Below are 17,270 nucleotides of genomic sequence, written 5' to 3'. Positions count from 1 at the left end.
CTGTGTGTGTGTGTGTGTGTGTGTGTGTGTGTGTGTGTGTGTGTGTGTGTGTGTGTGTGTGCATGCGTGTGTGTGTGTGTGTGTGTGTGTGTGTGTGTGTGTGTGTGTGTGTGTGTGTGTGTGTGTGTGTGTGTGTGTGTGTGCATGTGTGTGTGTGTGTGTGTGTGCGTGCGTGTAGCCCGCGCTGTGATAGCCACGCGTTGTGATAGCCCGCGCGTGTAGCCCGCGCTATGATGGCCACGCACCTGCGAGGAAAGGAGCAGAGGGAAATGAAGCAGATCCAGGTAGCGTATACGAGATGAGAGAGGGAGACCCGAGATTCATTCCACGAATGGGATAAAGTTGCTCAACATGAACCAGAAGGGGGAAGTGGGTATGCAGAGAAGACCTTCACTCTTATAATAAGAGAATGCCCATTCCAGAATTAGAGGGGCCACTCAAGTACCCATCCCTAATATTGCAGACTTCTTTATGACCACCCATGTTTGGTGAATTATCCCATAAATCATTAATTTCAGTGAGGAGTTTCTGAGTTAAGGAAAGGTCCAATGCGTTAAAGGAGTTCACATGCACCTACCCAGCAACAGAGCCACTTCACGTGAGGATTTACCGAATCAATGGTGTGGGTTCGCCAGTGGGGACTCAGCTAACCCTATTAATGAAAGAGAATCTCCTTCAAGTACTTGCTAGTGATCCAACTAAGACCTTGCAATAGGAAAATGCCCAAAGAGTTTCCATAGGAAATGTGAGGCTCTCTGTCCAAGACCAGACCCATTCTCAAAACCTTGAAAGTTACATGTGTAACAGAGGCCATTCTAACAGATGTAGGCATGACCCCCTGTCCTAGACTGACATCGGTCTAAAGCACCAAAAAGGGAATCTATAAGCCGAGGGTTAGCCAATGAATTGTCAGCTACATAAGTGTGTGTGTGTGTGTGTGTGTGTGTGTGTGTGTGTGTGTGTGTGTGTGTGTGTGTGTGTGTGTGTGTGTGTGTGTGTGTGTGTGTGTGTGTGTGTGTGTGTGAGAATGTGTGTGTGTATATAACTTAATTAAAAAAATTGCTACGTTTTACCTTTTGTTTCTTGTGTGTGTGTGTGTGTGTGTGTGTGTGTGTGTGTGTGTGTGTGTGTGTTTATATATATATATATATGATTGTGCACCTAGTTTTTGTGCATGTTTGCTTTTTACAAATAGTTTTTCTACCTAATCGTTAATTATCACACAAACACAAACACATACGTTTTTTACACACAAACACATACAATCATATATATCAGTGGTTGTGTGTGTGTGTGTGTGTGTGTGTGTGTGTGTGTGTGTGTGAGTGTTTATACCACAACAGCATTTTTTTTAATATATGGTTGTGTGTGTGTGTGTGTGTGTGTAAAAATGTATTATTTTTTTAGTAAAATTATATATATGCATCCATTTTGTGTATATCTGTGTGTGTGTGTGTGTGTGTGTGTGTGTGTGTGTGTGTGTGTGTGTGTGTGTGTGTGTGTGTGTGTGTTTGTGTAAATACACAATGTATTATTTTTATTGTTTGTGTGTGTGTGTCTCACATTTTAATTCAGATGAAAGTGGAGTGAAGTGAAAGTGGAGTTTTGCTTTGAAGAAGGAGGAGTAGAAGAAGAGAAGGTACTGTGTGAGTGTGTGAGTGTGTGAGTGTGGGAGTGTGTGTGTGTGTGCACGTTTTCTACTCACATGTGTGTGTGTGTGTGTGTGTGTGTGTGTGTGTGTGTGTGTGTGTGTGTGTGTGTGTTTACTTGTGCTCGGTGGACCTCCTCCGGTGGATCAAGCGAGCGCAGTTAAACACACACACACTTGCATTCACACACAACAATGCATACACACACACACACACACAGTGACACTCATTCATACACACAAACATTACACTTGCATACACAGTGACACTTAGTAACAATCACACACACATATACACACTTGCATTCACACACATCAACACACTTGCACACATAGCACAAACACACAAAAAAACATGCATACACACACACACATTACAATTGCATACACACACATTACACTTGCATACACACACATACAGTAACATACATCCATACATACACACACACATATACACAGTTGCATTCACACACATCAACACACTTGCATACAAGACACCATGCGCCACACAAAATCATGCATACACACACCCACTTACATTAACAATCATGCATACACACACTTACAGTAACACTTCCAATGATGCATTTTTGTATTGCACAACTCGTTGTAGTACTCGTTGTAGAGCAGAGCTGTACAAATGTCAAAGTGGATTTGTATTTTTCCTTGCCGTGATCAAGTTGAGAATTGGATCTTTTTTGAAATTTTACATTCTACGCCGTTATGCTGCCAAAATTTTGAGGTTTATATTTGTATTGTCTTTGCTAAGAAGATTTTTGTTGTTTATGGTTGATAGATTATGGTTCGTACACCATATAAACGTGCTAGGACAGGTATCTCTCAAAGTAAGTTCAACTACATTAAGCTATTTGTGTTCTTTTTATTTGTCTCCACATAGTCACTAAACTAGTTGTGTTCTTATTGTTTATTGCTTTTAGGAGTAGGGTACACACTAAGGTCTGGCACTACAAGGCATAGGGCCAATTCACAATCTTCCATTGCTTCTTCCAATGTCCGTCAGAGGGAGGATATTTTGGGTGATGTGCATGAAGAAGAGGATATATTGAGTGATGTGCATGAAGAAGAGGAGCTCATAGATATTCATGCTACATAAGGTGAATTGGTGGCCCAAAGCGTGTCTGAAGCAACAATTGTTGCTAAACCTGCCGATCATCCAATAGTGTTTGGAAAGGATGTTCATGGTCGAATATTGGAGGATATTGTAGAGGGTTTTATTGTAAAGAGAGGTGGGGAACCTCCTCGCATTCCTCTCTGTAGATTGATGGAAAATGAAGCCATTAGAGCGGTGGGTCCAAGCACTGAGGGCTTGGTGAAAAGGTTTGAGATGTCTGGATACATTGTGCTTGGAGCTCCATTTCTTGTGTCATTTAAGAAGCCAGGCCATGATCAACATTATGTTTCCGACTTAGACAAAGATGAATGGGGGCCTATTTGGCGAGAAATAAGCGATGATTTTGATCATTTCCTTCCCATTGAGTGGGAGGACTTAAGGGGAAAAAAATTTATTGTTTGGGATGGCAATCACCGTTTGAAAACTTGGATGAGCTTAATAAAAGCACGAAGTGATTTGTTTTTTGTTTAATGTAAAGTTGTCTTGTATTACTCTATACTTTCTAATTTTCCTTTTTGTTGTTGTAGAATTTCCAATGATAAAGTGGAGACATTGTTCTGTCAAGTGTCAATTTGTCTATGTTGATAGAATTGGAGCTTATGCTAGCTTTGCGCTCTCAAAATCAGTAGGCTCATTTGTTGTATTTAAAGATATTGCTATTACTTTATCGATGTCATTCTATTGCCATTAAATTTAAGATATTGTGGTTTAGGATTGGTAGAACCACTGTGAGCACAAATTTTGGAGAGGAGATCTTCTTGTTCCAAAAACTGGCTGTGGCAAGCAAAGATTCATTACTGAAAGACTATCCCCAAGATTGGGTTCGATGGATAGAGGTAGAGCTTGCTTGCGAGAAGAAGGCATCTAAAGGGAGTTGGTACAAAGCTCCTGCTCTTTTATTGGCAATGCTCATATGGAAGGTATATTTATTTTCCTTAAAGTACACTTTTTATGTAATTTCTAAAGCTTGTCATAATTTTGTAAAATCTTTTTTTTTTTTCACTTGCTCTACAAAAGGAAGACTTTGACTTGTCTCTCATCAAAGAGATGCAAGAGATCAATGATCCCTCGATTTCACTGCCAGAAAAGGAAAGGTTGCTCGAAGAAGAGTAGAAAAAATATTCAAAGAAAGAGCTTATAAGGTAAACACTTTCTCTTTCCACCATTCATGTTTGAATTTCTACAAAATTGTAAGTTGACATGTCATTTGAATTTGATTTATTGGATTGAAAAGTTAATTTGACTTGATTTCGTGCTAATGCAACATAGATGTTGGCCATTGCCAACCCCACCAATGGCCAGGGGTTCTTCTCTTTGTTATTTAACTTCAATTAGATGAGAGAAAAGGATCAAGTGGGCCTTACAAGAGACAAGGTCCACTCTTTGGCAACTTCTAAAATATCACCAGAGAGGTAATAATCTTTGGATAAAAAATACACATGAAATCATCAAATGAATCAATGCATTTATGGATTGTTTATTGTTTGCTCTATAGGAAAAAGGAAATATTGCACTCTTTGATGCATTGCCATGTAGATGATCTTACTTTTGAGCGTTATATTAGTGCAATGAAATTTAGAATGCACTTGCGTAAAGAGTGGTATTGGGGAAGTATCTTGAAGCAATGCTTGAGGATCAAAGGGAAAATGATTGAAAAAATGCCGGAGGGCTTTTCATCACCGATTGAGGGAGCACATTGATAAAGCTTTTGTGGAGCTTTGTAGTAAGATCAACACAAAAGAGTCGGATGAAAAAATTCCAGAGCTTATGGAATCTTCGAGGAGAGTGTTATTCAGGTAATACAATTGATATCTTTATGGTTGTTATTCTATTTTGTACTTAGAGTTTGTATAATAAATAAGTCACTTCGTAAAGGAGCTCAAATAAAGTTAACTACATTTTATGTAGATGGCTAATTCAACTTTACGATCAAACTTTGTTGGAGAAGTTTTCAGTTGTTGTTGAAAGTTGGAGGGACCTCTCTTGTGAGGAGTGTATGTATCCACTATGGATGAGAGATTATGGTTTGATTGCTTGGTAAATTGAGTATTGCCCTTGGTGGATAGATTACACTCGAGGCACCTACCCACGTGAAGAAGGGAACTTATATAAAGGTTATTTTTTGGCATTCATAAAAACTACAAAATTGTTAAAGTTCTCATACTATTTAGACTATGTTTGTGAGAAACATTTTTTTGTTTGCTTTAGAGCACGTTCTTGAAAGAAATGAAAATGGTATTGAGGAGAAATGGTACAATCTCCTCTAAAGAAGCGATTGGATTTTGTAAAATCCAAGAAGTCCAAGAAGTCTCCCAAAAAGAACAAAAAAGGTGTTGAAGGCTCCACAAGTAAACTTGCTTGTAAAGATAGATATCTACCTGTCACTTTTTGTCTACTCAACAATTCTTAATGTAATATTTTATTTTTTGATTATGCAGTGCCTTCCATAGATTATGATGTGACCATTATTGGCAACATGCTAGATGTTTACAAAATTTCTCTCGATGATGAGAAATGGTAAACACATGTGAGAAGAAAGACTGACTATGTGTGGTGTGTATTGTGAATGTTTGAAATACATGTATTTGATCGTATGCAGGATCTTGGATTTTCTTCATTCAGTTCATGTTGATGGGGAAAAGAGAAGTGAAGTGGCCTCTCTTTTGTTTGCGGAATTTCCAACAAATTTTAAAGTTGAAATTTTTTTGGAGAACGAGGTATGCATTCTTCAAAACCACAATGGGAAGTCTATGATAGTTTTGGAACTTTGATTAAATTAACAATGCGTAATATGTAGGTCCCTCCATGGAATCAATTCTCTCGAAAATTAAGTAAGAAAGTGGCCATAATATCTTCTAAGTATGTGGCAGACAATGGGTGGTACATCACCTTAAGCTCCATTGATCACTTTGGCATTGTGTCTAGCCATGCCATTGAGATGGGATTCAAAAGGATGCACACCATCCTTATTTTGATCCCTGATGGTTATGTGCGAAAGACCATTGAGATTGAGAGAGTAAGTAAATTTATTTGTTGATTGAAAATCATGCTCGTAGTTTTCTTCAATTAGATCACATTCTAACTGTACTTTTTAGGGGTCGATGTGAATCGTATTAAGGCGTTGATTTACATGCCGTTGTTTAAAGAGTGCTGAGGAATCAAAAAACTCTATCCATGCAACAAGAGAGGTAGCTTTGCTTTCTACAAGTTTTAGAATTTCATCTACGCTATTCACAAGACCATCGAAAATATCAATATTCCCACCACATATCTCAATATTCATTCTTGTTTTAAGCTCCAAGGTTGAGGCCAAGCCTGCATTGTTTTGTGGATTGTTTGGCACGACAAGTTTTTTTAAGCAAGTTTTATGGTGGTTGTCCCTCCCGTGGATGGTGTATGCGTGAGTAGGCAATTTGTCAAAAGCAAGGCAGTTATGTGTGTCTTTCAAGTTATTGGTGAAGTATAAATGGGGTGTTGTCAATTTGTCAAAGAATTTATTGTTATGGTTGGTATTCAAGAGCGACAAGTCCTCGTTTGTGTGTTTTTCTTTGTGTATTCTATTGAGAATAGCAATGAAGTCATTGTCTGATTGACGTATTTTTTTGGTAAGTTCATGACATTTTATATGGGTGTGCCAAAACGAAGGAGCAATTGTAGAGAATCTTGTGGCTCGCTAAATATCCAACGATCATGAACCGGTCTTGCTTGACATAAGTCACCGCCGCAAAAGATAACATCCAAACCACCGAATGGCTCTACGTGATTGTGCTTAATTGATCAAATCCTTTTTTCTATGACATGCGAGAGTCTATTTCCAATCAAAGATGCTTCATCAACACAACTAGCTTGAGGTTTTTATAGAGTTGTGACATTTGGTTAGAGGACAAGGGGCAAGTGCAATGGTGAGTGAATTGTTGTGCCTTCACGGTTGAAAGCTGCTTTTCCCGTGTATACCATCAATAATGTTGAGGGAAGATCAACATCTAATTCCAAAGAGTCATTGTAGTGGTGGATCAAGCCTTGCACAATTGCTTGTAAAGTGAATTTTTTTCCTGTTCCCGCACCCTCAGTCAAAAAGAGATGGATTGGTTGAGTTGGTTGCAAGCGTTTTCTAGTCATCAAAAAGGGAGCGTTGCTCGATGTTCAACTTGGATACAAGTGAGTGGTACTCCTCTCGTTACACAGCGTCAACTTTTGAAATGTTGGCAAGGATGTTGTGGTGGTCTTGCTTGGTTGAATATCAAGGGACAACTCATATTTGTAAGACTCATTATGTTCAGATCTTTAGGATGAGGGCAATGAGAGTGTTTTAGTGCTTGTTGCACCAAGTTCCAACTCGCAATATTTTTGGCAATTCTCATCTATAATTGCAAATTTTGTGGCATATTTGTCTTTCCAAAAATCCACACTTCTCTCAAAGGTTTTCTCCATTTCCAATAAATGGAAGGAATAGCAAACAAATCTCATGGTAATGCTTCTCTCCATCTCTCTCTACAATGAAGTTAGCATACCAAATCATTCGAGGCTTCTTAGATTTACGAGTAGAACTACGTACACATTGATAGTTACTTGCATAATCAGCCAAGCATAAGTGTGCAAGATTATCTAGACGACGAGTGTATTTGGTGACAAGATCATCAAAAAAATTACTTGTATCATTACGATTCAAAGTATCCAATGTAGCTCTTCTTTTCAACAATATTGTGCGTTGGCTTTTGAAGTCTGCATTGATAAACACAAATTGTCTACTCGCACTATGCAAGGGCAATGAAAGAGAAATAATGTGGCTTGTTATGATGTCATCTCTTGTGTATTGATCAAAGCATGGCCAATTTTTCTCAGCCGATCCAATGTTGGCATATTTTTTTTCTTGCAATCTTGTAGTATGTGCTTGATTGTGTTGCTTGCAAGTGAGTCACTCTTAGTCATGTATCATGTGAAATATGCAGCAGCGCCATGGCCATTGAATATAAATTGAATGTCAATGTTTGCATCCCATAGACTACAGAGCTCTTTGTTGAAGTTGTTTGTGTAAATGTCCTCTGGATCTCTTTTTAAGAGAAGTGTTGGCGGCTCTATGATGATTACAAAAAGGGACCGAATGTATACTTCAAACATATCCAAAGAGGTCAACCATTCATCATATGTTGCATTTGAATCATGCCCAAGAGCAAGCAATCCTTCGTCAATGCATTTTTTATTGGCCAAAAGTGTTTCCTTCTCTATTTGGGGTAACGTGATTTGATATAGCACCAATGTTTATCACGAGGATGGTCGTGGAAAACCAAAGCGACAAAAACTTTTTTGCTTTCTACATGTCTTGCAATGGTAGTGGTACTAGTGAGTTTTCACACCTCTTAGATACTCATTTAACAAATTCTTGTCAATAGTAATATGTGTGTTTATAAAACGTATCGTATCATAATCCAGTGCAACCTCAAAGAGAGGTGCATCTTTTACCCAAACCAATCCATGATCATGCTAAATTCCTCTATTTTGAAATCCCGTCACAAAACAATATCCATGTGAAGCATTGTCTGCTGCTTGCAAGGAATTAGCAGTCACATTTGGAACTTTGTTTGCATCATTAGCTTGGTCTATTGGGAAATTCCTTTCCACATAGTCTCCTTGACATTTGAAAATAGGTCCTAGGGTTCCTTGTTGTCTCAATTGATGGATAGACGATACCTAGGGATATACGTTTTGTTTAGCCTCTCCTTGATTGGCTATGAACATTAGTGTTCTGTGGCTCTATGTAAGTCCTTTGATTAGAGATAGGCTTTCTATTCTTGACAGAGGATGAAGCGACATTCTCATGGTCATATGACTCCATAAACATTGGTGGGTTAGGAGTTGTCGTAATACCTTTAGGTCAAGCTTACTCTAACATCTATAGAGCATTTCTTGCAAGCTACATTTTGATTTTTTAAAAAATCAAGTCAAGTCCGCATGTAAAAGTTATGGTCGTTTATGTGAAAACTAGTTTTCACTTGCAACACAAAACTGCTTGTAGCTTGAGCTCTCCTAGGTATCTCTGGCCTAAACTTGATCACTACAATTTAGAGGTCATGCACAACAAGGTCACCAAATCTTGTCAAGCTCTAACCCCTAGCGCGGATGGACACGAAAAATTCCAATTTTTTTCTCAAAATATTTTTTTTGCAACTTTTTTCAATTTTGTTGAGTTCGCTGGGTTCCCCACTCTCAATAAACCATGTGTATCAAGTTTTGTCTAAATCTGATATTTTCTTGTTAAGGAAAACATAGGAAATTACAGTTTTAGCATGTCTTGGTAGACTATTTTGCTTGTATCTTCCACTCCCAATGTCCAAATGACACCAAATTTTGATTCTGCACTTGTCACATCATGCACTACAAGCACACCAAATTTGAGCTCAATCTAAAAACTTTTTGGGATACTTGGAAAAAAAATTACGACTTTTTTCTCAAGATGCTCTCTCTTCAACTTTTTCAAAGTTTTTCACTTTGGCTGGGTTCCTCAGCTTATGAATAGCCTACTCACCAATTTTGGTCCAATTTGGAGTTTTAAAAGATCCACTAACCCTGTTTTGGTAGTTTCACACTCCATTTCTGACTATTTTGAGCTTAACTTATGATTTGAGTGTCCAAATTTGACTTTGGAAAGATCAATGAGGTCCTCACATCAAGGCCTACAACACACCAAGTTTCAGTTGTTTTTGACGTTTAGCAAAAAAATATGATATTCTTCCTAAGATCAACACAAAGTTGTCCAAATGAAGAATTTTTAGTTTTGTTGGGTTCCCCACTCTCTGTAGATCTTACCTGCCAATTTTGGTTTAGTTTTGACCTCTTTTGAGCGTTCCAAGCCAATTTTAGTGTTTTTGGTACTTTTTGACTAGGGTTTTGTCTAACCTCATGTGCAAATGTCCAATTTCAATTTTTTCTTGATGAGTGTGATCCTTGCATCAAGATCCCCGTCTGGTCCAAAGCTTGTAAAAAAATTATTCTTCAAGCAGGTAGCTGGTGCAAAAATTCTCTCTTCCCTACTTTTGACAAATTTTTTTAGATTTGACTTAACAGGGGTGATCCTTGCATCAAAGCCTACCACTAAACCAAATCTTGGCCAAAAAAAAAAAAAATTGTTTGGCAGATAGTTGGTGCAAAAACCGTGATTTCCTTCTCACCTTCTGCTTTGGGGCATCCTTTTTCAACTTTTTCCAATTCTCAAGTGTTTTACCCTCTTTCAAGAGTACACTCACCAAATTTCATAGTATTTGGTCGATTAATTTGAGTTTAATCCCAATTTTAGCAAACCTCACTCTCACACTATGGGTTCAAATTCAGTTTTGATTTGATGGCTTGCTTTCTTAGGTCAAGTAAAACATTTGTCCCAACCCTTGTCAAGTTTTGAATCCTATAGCTGGTAGTTGAGAAAAAAATGCGATTTTCTTCCTCTGATGCTATTTCTCGCAACTTTTTTCAACTTTGACTTGATAGGGGTGGGCCTTGCATCAAGGCCTACCACTGACCCAAGTCTTGGCCAAAACAAGACTTGTTTTTCTAGTTGGTAGCTGGTGCGAAAATCGTGATTTTCTCCTGTAAGTCAACATAATCACAATGTTTTCTAGATTTCACTTTTCCACAAGTTCTTGCTATCACTTTAGATCCAATGTGTCACAAGAAATCAAAATTTTCACAAAAAGATGAACTCTCTGGGTGAAATTCCCTCTTCCCTCACTGCTTTCTACTGATTTTTACTTGAAGCACATGCTAACACAAAAACTCAACCAAAATGCAGATAAAATCTCATCCAGAGATGCATCTACTTACCCTACTCCTAAACAAGAGAAAAGAACGCTAAAAAACAACAACTTACTACCAAAACTCTAAAATTTACATTTTTTAGAAAAGCCTAGTGCAAACTTCATTGCTCTAATAGCCAACAAAGCCACACACCAAGCTCTACTTCTAATCTCAACACTTTACTCTATCTGCCAACTACTTTTATGGCAAGAAACTCACCACTTAGACAACACAAAGACCAAGGATGCCTCAATCTCCACTTCTACTCTGCTTTATCTAACTAGTCTATCTAAGGTAACTCTGCCAGATTTGAATGTGTTCACACTAGTTTAGGTACTCGATCCCCGACAATGGCGCCAATGTCTGAGGGTGGCTTTCACAACATCTGTCACATCTCACAAAGAGACGGTCCCAAGAGTAAAATGTAAATCCAAGGGAGAAAGTGACTCGACTAGGGCATGGAGGCATGCCAAAAGGTTGTCAATCTCTTGTTGAACACAATACACTCTGTGGAAACCATCTGTAAACTCTCTAACTGTGAAAAACCTAACATCTACCTCTCCAATCCAATCATACAATCACATGCAAAACCAATAGCAAATCAACTCCAATCAACGCTAAACTTGGTAGGCGCATTCCTTATTAGGTCAGAAACACTTCTTGATCAGAAAACCTAAAATCTGCACACTGAAAAAAATCACAATTTTCTCCAGCAACAAAATTTCAAGTCACCAAATCTGATGTCGGACACGCCTACTAGGTACTCCTAAGCATTGGGAATCATATGCAAATGACGAAATCTCAAAACAATGCTCGAATAGTGAGATATGTCACCTGGAATGTCGTGGGAGTGGGAGTTGATGCTTGGATCTCGCCAAACACTTGCAATGTAGATATCGACGTGAACGCTCCTTGAGGCTAATGCGTTGATGATCTCAGCTTGTTGATACAATTTTCGTGCGGTGTGGTGCAAAGAGATGAAATCCTGACAGTAAGAGGGAGCTCACGACGTTCAGAGAAACCTTATCTCTTTATTATGAATAGTGAACTGTGTCCTTCAAAATCTTTAAAAATTGCCTTTTATACCCATGCTAAGGGTTTTATATATACAAGGGCAAAATTGCTTCAAAATGAAGTAACCTATCGGGGAAACTTGTCTAAATTATGATACAGCTTGGAAGCTCATAGCCTTGGATTTCACATAAATGAAAAGTGAACAAAGATCTAAGGGTAAAAGACCTTTTGAGCGTTTCCTTCTCTTGAAAAAGCATTTGTTTTTGAAATCTTCCAACGCTCATAAAGTCATTTGTAGTTAACATGTTATCTTCAACGAGTCAAAGATGCACAAGGAGCATATCAAAGAGGTTGAGGATAGAAATGTCGCATTCAAGGATATTGCCTCAAATTCATTGAAAACATAGAAGATTGACTAGTGATACACATTCCACTAGCAACCCTCCAAATGAAAGAATAGAGAACAATAGTATCATCTAGTAGATCCTTGCATCCACTTGAGCAATCACAGGTAGAGTTGAACTATGTCATGCTAATTAACTATTGAACCATATTGTTACAAAGAAACCATGCAGATGGATGACAAGGTCAAGTGGGAGCAGGCCATGCAATCAGAGTATCATGAAATTGTCAAAAATGAGACATGGAACTTAGTTGGCTTGCAAAAAGGTAAGCAAGCCTTACCTTGCACACGCTTTTACAAAAATAATTTTACATCGAAGAATCCTAAGCCTACATTTACAAGGTTAGATTGGTTGAGAAGGTGTTCAAGTAGTAGAAGGAAGTTGATTTTGATGAAATCTTCTCGTCTGTGATAAAGATGACTAAACACATGCAATGCTTGGACTACTAGCCATTGAGGACAAGAAGCTTGTCCAAATGGATTTGAAGACCGCTTTTCTTCACAGGAATCTTGAGGAGGATGTTTACATAAAGTAACCCAAACATTTTGAGCACCCTAGTAGGGAGGGGCTTGTATATAAACTCAAGGAAGTACTTTATGGATTTATGCACGTTTCAAGGCAATCATATCAAAACTTTAATAAGTGTATTAGGTCCGAGGGGTTTAGAAGGAGTCAAGAGGATCAATGCTTATATACACATAAACTCAGCAATGGTTCGCTGCTCATTCTCATTGTATATGTAGATGACAAGCTAATTGAAAGAAAACCCATTGAGAAGATTTCCAAATTGAAGCAAATGTTGAGGAGAAACTTTGTTATAAAGAATTTGAGAAGAAAAAAAATCATTTTCTTGGTATGTGTATCAAGAGAGGCAGGAAAAATGATATTCTTGCTTTGTCTCAAAAATGTTATATTTACAAGGTCTTGCCAATATACAGAGGGGTAAGGAAGTGAGTACCCCACTATCTTCATATTTGAAACTAAGTAAAGAAGACTCCCAAGTCAAATGTTGAGCAAGTAGAAATGGAAAATGTGCCATATTGTTTAGTCGTAGATAGTCTCATGTATGCTATGGTAGTTATGAGGCCAGACATTGCTTTTGCAGTAGGAGTAGTTAGTTGAGATATGGTTGATCCTAGAAAAGTAGCATTGGATAGTAGTGAAACATGTCATCGGGTACTTTGAAGATTACAGCAAACAAGTACTTACGCTTTAGTAATAGGGATGCATCTATTGTTGGTTACAAAGAGAGCAGGAGATCGACATCTAGCTACGTATTCATATTTGCAAGATAAGCCTTTTCTTGGAGGTCGTCTCTCCAACATTGTCGGTTACATAATGTGTATTATGCAGGTTACAAAGAGAGCACGGGATCTACACCTAGCTATGTATTCATATTTTTAAGAGGAGACATTTCTTAGAGGTCGTCTCTCAAAGATTGTAGGTCTTCTTCCACTATAGAGATTGAGTACGTTGCACTATCAGATGCCAACAAGGAAGCTATATGGTTTGAACATCTAGTGGGAGACTTAAGACTTTTAGCGGGTTCCAATTTTGCATTGTGATAAGGCCTAGTGTCATTGCTTTGGCAAGGAATCTCGTGTTTCACTCCAAGTCAAAGCACACTGAGGTGAGGTATCATCTCACTCGCGATATGTTGATGGATAAGCAGTTGGAGCTTATCAAGGTCCACATTGATGACAACCCAATGGATGCTCTTACTAAGAGCCTAGCTACTGAGTGATTTGCATATTCATCAAGTTAATGGGTGTAGGGTGAACACAATTGTACAAGGGTGGAGCACGATAGCCACTTACGGCCACATTGGCAAAGATTTTTGGGGTAAAGTGCCATATTGGTCGTCTATCCTCACCATGACCAACCCCCACGCGAGTTCTACCAAACATCGAGCGAACTTATCCGAGCAAACTCAAAACCGAGCAAAGTTATTAAGTGAGTTGCTCAAGTTTTTGTCTCCTCAAGATTGATAAGGTGGTATAGAAATCTTGATATAGAAAGGGAGAAAGGGCCAATTTCTCTCTCTCTCTCTCTCTCTCTCTCTCTCTCTCTCTCTCTCTCTCTCTCTCTCTCTCTCTCTATAAAAAAAGAGAAACAATATCACTATCACCGGGGCAATAAGCAATATGTTTTCAACAGATACAAAATGTCTTTACAAGAAAATGTCCAACTTGGAGAATCTCCATGAAAAAGTCTTTGCACTTTGAGAGACATAGCTAACTCAATCTCTCTCTTATCTTTCTTCGCTTTCTCTTCGACTTGCGCATTCTCCGCTTCATAGGATTCTCTCTCTCTCTCTCTCTCTCTCTCTCTCTCTCTCTCTCTCTCTCTCTCTCTCTCTAGAAAAACTCTCTAAAAGAGTCTGTGTCGGCATGAACTCTTTCCAAGAGTTTTTTTTAGAAAGAGCTCTTTGAGTTTTCCGAGTTCTATGAGCCAGTTCACATGAAGGCTCATTTCCCAATTGGTTGCCAATCAGAGGAGAAATTGAGAAAAAAAGGGTGCAACCACTTGCGACCCTACGCCTCCTAGACACGCGATGGAGCAGATTGGGAATCGAAGACCATGACAAGTAAATTAACACTCGCGATGTACTTTTTTAGGTTCCCACAGATTGAGACACTATATTTTCTTAATTAGACAACTGCTCGTAGTTATCACAAAAAATAATACGATCAACTGCCAGTTGCGCACAAACAAGCAACCAATGAAGTATGTGAACTGGCTCTCTCTCTCTCTCTCTCTCTCTCTCTCTCTCTCTCTCTCTCTCACACACACACACACACATTTCTTGTTGCTCACCAACTTTATAGTCATAGTGCTCTTTTGCGTTATGCCTAATGCAGGCAGAGCAGTGAGCGACGATGTATGCACTGATATGGTGCTAGTGATTATAAACATGTGAATTGGCCCTTTCTCTCTCTCTCTCTCTCTATTAAAAAAACTCTCTGAAGGAGATGCACTCCTCTCTCTCTCTCTCTCTCTCTCTCTCATATTGCTATATGAAAAGACAAGTAGCAAAAGTTGAAAAAGCAGTGTTCATCATCTAACAATCCCATGCCTTATCCTTCATCAAAAATCAGTCACCATTTGCATGTGCATTACTGGCTACAGACTACACATCTTTCCAGGATATAGTATAGCCGTCTTTTGTAACCGTGTGAAGCAAAACCTTATTTATGCTCCGTGCGAAACTCTTCCACAGTTGTCAAGTCTCGACCGGCTGGCAGCATGAAACTTTCCTTCCACATAACCAAGTCAAAGAGGGTCAGGCAACAGCAACATCGCAAACTACCCAGGCAGAGGTAACTAGCTCGAGCCTAGCAATTAACAGCAAAATCAGACTTGATGAAAATGCGTAGTAGCTTGTAGAGCACTACAATAAAAGCTCCTCCCAAATTTTTCAATCCAGCTGCAATTCTCCTGTACAAGTTTAGGAAATCTTTCGTACATTTCAGCAAAATCAAGAGAATCCCCTGACTCCTTGCCAGTAATCAGAAGGTTTTCTGTGTGTAAAACTAACTACGTTCTGAAGTGCATAGGTACAAAGAGACACCAGCCCCTTCACCACTTCAAAGAGACAGACATAGGTACCTACGTTCTGAAGTGCATAGCTCCAAAGAGACACCACTTCCAAATCCACCCCCAGCACCTCCAAACCCACCACCACTTCTAGAAGGGGTACTCGATGCATAATCAACTCTAATTCCACGCCCATCAACAACGTTCCCATCCATTCCTTGAAGAGCTATCTTCAGCATCAGCTTCTGATCCAAAAGTCACAAACCCGAAACCTCTAGATCTTCCAGTTTCTCGATCTGTTATAATTCTCACATCTTGTAGCCCGCGACGTCAATATTCACATTAAAATACTCTTCTTCTTCTCTATATAAAAAAAACTCTCTGAAGGAGTCCGCGCCGGCGCGGGCTCCTTCAGAGTATAAAAAACTCCCTGAAGGAGCCCGCGATGTCAATATTCACATTAAAATACTCTTCTTCTTCTCTATATAAAAAAAACTCTTTGAAGGAGTCCGCACCGGCGCGGGCTCCTTCAAGGAGTTTATATATATATATATATATATATATATATATATATATATATAGAGAGAGAGAGAGAGAGAGAGAGAGAGAGAGAGAGGAGTGCATGAGAATAACTGGCGGCACTTACGGCACTGAGATGTGCTTGGGTATGTGCAGGGAGGGCAATGGAGGCAGATGGAGCACCTGTGGGGCGCATACTGGTGTTTGAACATTGAGACTCTTAGAGAGAGAGAGAGAGAGAGAGAGAGAGAGAGAGAGGCACACACATAGCTGAGATAACGCTAGGCCACCAAGGAGGCTAATTGAGGAGCACACATAACTGAGATGACTCTAGGCTGCCAAGGAGGCTAACTGCATGCACAACGTTCTGAGCTGATATTGCATATAGTACAATGTGTGAGAAAATGCGTTCGTGTTGCTGCAAAAAATGCTTCTTTGCGACAAAGCCAACGTTTTCTTCATTAATTTAAGCTTGAGATAACGGTTGTGAGCGTGTGGTTGATTAAAAAACCCTGTCCGTGCAGACTCTTCTAGAGAGTTTTCTTTAGAGAGAGAGAAAAGCTCAATGAGAGAGAGAGAGAGAGACTTCAACTTCATTCTATAAGCGCAATCCTTGCTTTCATGCAATGACTTCGCATTTACCTCGGCCTCCTTCATGTCGGCAATACCCGCTTGACGTCATCACCGCTCTGGCCCTTGCCCATGAAGCCCTCGTTAAATAAGGGTCCCCTCTTGCCACTCGCCCTGAAAATTCAAAAAGAGGATTTTGAAAATTCTCAAAGTGAGTCCACGTCGACGCGGGCTCATTTATCTGGTCACTGACGAAAATGAGTAAATTGACCTTCTTGCCTTAATTAGTCCGACTCCAACATGCTTCTAGCCCAACCTCATCGCTACATGCAGTGGCAAAGAGAAGGCATCAATGGTGGAGGTTTAATCTACCATTGATCAAACCTGGTCTTGCAAAAATATTAGGGCTCTTCTTGCATCAAGAATGCCCTTCAACCCCTGGACGTCCCGCCTCGAAGCACTCTGCCTTAACCATCTAGGCTAGCAGGCATCACTATGCATGATGCAAGGTCGTATGTATAAAAGTCTTTAAAAGTCTTACCTCCCCTGTTGCGGCGATCCACTGTCCCGGAGCCCGCCCCTCTTGCAGATTGAGGTGCAGTTGTTGATCCCTTTACTCTGCCGCGTATCACTAATAGACAAGTCTTGCCCAACCAAATCC

This window comes from Adiantum capillus-veneris, chromosome 9 (assembly GCF_014529385.1).
Source record: "Adiantum capillus-veneris isolate H3 chromosome 9, ASM1452938v2, whole genome shotgun sequence".
NCBI classification, from domain to species: domain Eukaryota; kingdom Viridiplantae; phylum Streptophyta; class Polypodiopsida; order Polypodiales; family Pteridaceae; genus Adiantum; species Adiantum capillus-veneris.
This window is presented reverse-complemented; position numbering follows the sequence as displayed.